The following is a 2901-nucleotide window of genomic DNA, read 5'->3' as shown; positions in this document are numbered from 1 at the left end:
ATGGAAATTAGAAATATTTAAAACCAAGCCCACGTATCAGATTTGAAGGATAGCTAGAACAGAACTTTTACAGTCTTAAATGATTTTATTAGAAAAGACTGAAAGTTAAATAGCTGAGAATTCATGTCCAGAACTTAGAAAAATGGAGAGGGCTAATGCTAAAACTAAAAGAAAAGTAATAAAAATATGAGCAAAAAAATAATAAAATAGAAAAGAAAGAAACAGAAGACAGGCTCAACATAATTTAAAGCAGACTTGTAGAAATGAAAATTTAAACTACAGATTCGACACACTTCTAATCAAAATCCCATGAGGACTTTTTATAGATATTGACAAGCTGATTGTAAAATTTATGTTGAAAGGGCAAATAACTTTGAAAATGTGCAATCATATTGGAAGACTCACACCAGCTTAATTCCACTTATTAGATAGCCACAGTAACCAATGAGATATTGCTGAAAGAATAGACGCATGGATCAATGGGACAGGATGGAGATTTCAACAAGAGAAGCACAGAAACACAGCCAACTGATTTTGACAACGGTAAAATGACAATTCAGTGGAGAAAGGACAGGCTTTTGACAAATGATGCTAGAACAATTTGATACTCATGTAAAGACCTCAACCTATACCTTATACCTTAAAAATGAACTCAAAATGGATTATTGACCTAAAGTAAAAGGTAAAATTATACAACTTTTAGATGAAAACATAGGAGGAAATCTTTGTGGTCTTGGGTTAGAAAAATATTTCTTAAGTACGAAGCCAAAACATAACCCATAAAAGAAAAATAAATTGGGCTTCATCAAAATTAAGAACTTCTGCTTTGTGAAAGATGCTGAGAATTCAAGACAAGCCACAGACTGGAAGAAAGTGTGTGCAAATTAGAGAGACTCAGAGACAAGAAGCAGTGAGAAGGTGGAGGCAGGGATGGAGCAGAAGAGTGCCGAGCTCTGCGGGGAGACACGTGAACTGGGAAGAAGGCTCCAACCTGCTCTGATCCCGTCAGAAAACGGGGCTCTAAATAGTCAGGACTGCCTGTTCCCGCAGCTAACAGAGAAACAAGCCTCTGTCTCGGTGAGAAGGTGGGTATATTACAAATGCACATGTAAGGAACTGGAGGAAAAACTTTCCGAGACTGGTTTGGAGTCGGAAAGGTGGTTTGGGATTTATAATCCAAGCAGACAAAGAAATGACCAGGATCCAGGAGAAAGCGTAAGAGGTAAAAAAGAGAGAAAGAGATAGAAGAGGAAAAGCTGTTGGCCAGGTCCTGCTGTCTTACAAGTCCTACCCTCACTTGGGTGTGACTTTCCAGGAGGGGAGGCTGGTCATCAGACGGTCCGGCTGATTCCCTGGCATCGTCCTGCAGGCAGGCTGGGAGGGCTTCTGGGAATAGAGTAAGTTTTTTCTTTGTTGAGATTAGACTGACAATAAACTATTTTGACAGGGGCTTTTTTTAGGCTTAAAATAACTCAAGGCTGTGCTGGCGTCAGCAGCACATATACTAAAATTGGAATGATAAGGAGAAGATTAGCATGGCCCCTGCACCAGGATGACACGCCAATTTGGGAAGCGTTCCATGTTTTTTAAAAAGAAAAAAAAAAAAACAAAAAAAACCCTCAAGGATGCTTGAGTGAAGTGATTGTAATAAATGGTTTTCTAGCTACTGAAGACCATATTAAGCATTTTGCAGCTAAAGGATTCTACTGAGGATTTTTTCTTTCTACCCAGCCATCACCTTGGGTTTGGACTTCAGGTCTCCAGTTTCTGCTGCTTTGGGCCACCTGGTTTCTTGCGGTTATGGCAGGTAATCAGGACAGGGGGCCTGCGGAGGAGAGATGGGGCACAACATTCAGGGAACAGGCAGCTGCATAAGTAGCAAGAAGAAAACAGCTGAAGTTTTCAGGGGATTTTAAAGCCTAAGCGTGGGCATGCATGAATATCTCTAACCCCTGGGAGTGTGGGGGCGTAGCTCTGCTCACAGGCTCTTTCCCACGGGCTCCGCTGGGATCATCGCTTGGGACCAGGACCAGGATGTCTGGAGGTGGCCTCTCTGTGCTTCAGGGTCAAGTAAGCTCAAAACCCTGCCCACTTCCCAGAACCTCCTCTCAGAGGAAGTCAGAGCTGAGGGTCTGGAGGCCACTGCCCAGGCCCAAGCAAAGGCCTGGAGAGATGTAGAAGCAAAAGATGCCTGCTGCTAGGGGAGGGCCAGGAAAACCTCCCCCCATCTGAGCAAAGGTAAACGGATGCCCAAGGACGGTGAAAGCAAAAGGTGTTGCCTCTGAGGGAAGGGCAGACAACCCCCAAGAGCCTTGCACTGATAGCAAACTCTGGCAGCCAAGGAAGGCCTGGGGGGAGAGGTGGGGAGCAGGTACCCCTCCCCCACTGTCTCTGGGAGAATTAAACTGATGCTCATTTATTGCATAGATTAGGGGCCAGAAGGCTTTTTCTGCAAAAAGCCAAAGAATACTTGTGCTAGGCTTTGCGGGTCCTAGAGACTCTGACACCGTATTTACTCAGCTCTGCCATTCCAGTGGGAAGCAGACATGGACAGTGCAGAAACAAATCAGTGTTCCAATAAAACCTTATAGACAAAGTAGGTCAGGACCAGATTTGGCCTATGGTCTGCGTGACAGAGGAGACATGCCCATATGTAAGATGTTATTTGCCTCTGTCTTACTATCCATTACTTGGGATGTTCAGCATTCAATAAAAAATTATGCAGCACACAACAAAGCAGTGAAAAAAAAAGAGAAAGAAAGAAAAGCAGAGATGGTCCAACGTTAGAAATCTCAGACAAGGACTTTAAAATAACTGTTTTTCTCTTTACCAACCTTTTGGAGATGGTGAACAGCGTGCAGGGACAGGTGAGGAATTTCAGCAGCGAAATAAAAACTATAA

General features: G+C 43.2%; 1 non-coding gene across 1 annotated transcript; it reads left to right on the top strand.

The window, feature by feature from the left end:
* Positions 1-1480: 1480 nt before the first annotated feature.
* On the top strand, positions 1481-1587 carry LOC143675193 (U6 spliceosomal RNA). The gene has a single exon (XR_013171437.1). It is a non-coding gene; the product is annotated as a U6 spliceosomal RNA (small nuclear RNA).
* Positions 1588-2901: the final 1314 nt, after the last annotated feature.

The sequence above is a fragment of the Tamandua tetradactyla genome, chromosome 2 (genome assembly GCF_023851605.1).
Source record: "Tamandua tetradactyla isolate mTamTet1 chromosome 2, mTamTet1.pri, whole genome shotgun sequence".
Classification (NCBI taxonomy): Eukaryota; Metazoa; Chordata; class Mammalia; order Pilosa; family Myrmecophagidae; genus Tamandua; species Tamandua tetradactyla.
Note: the sequence above shows the minus strand (reverse complement) of the source record. Positions and strands in the feature narration are given on the sequence as shown.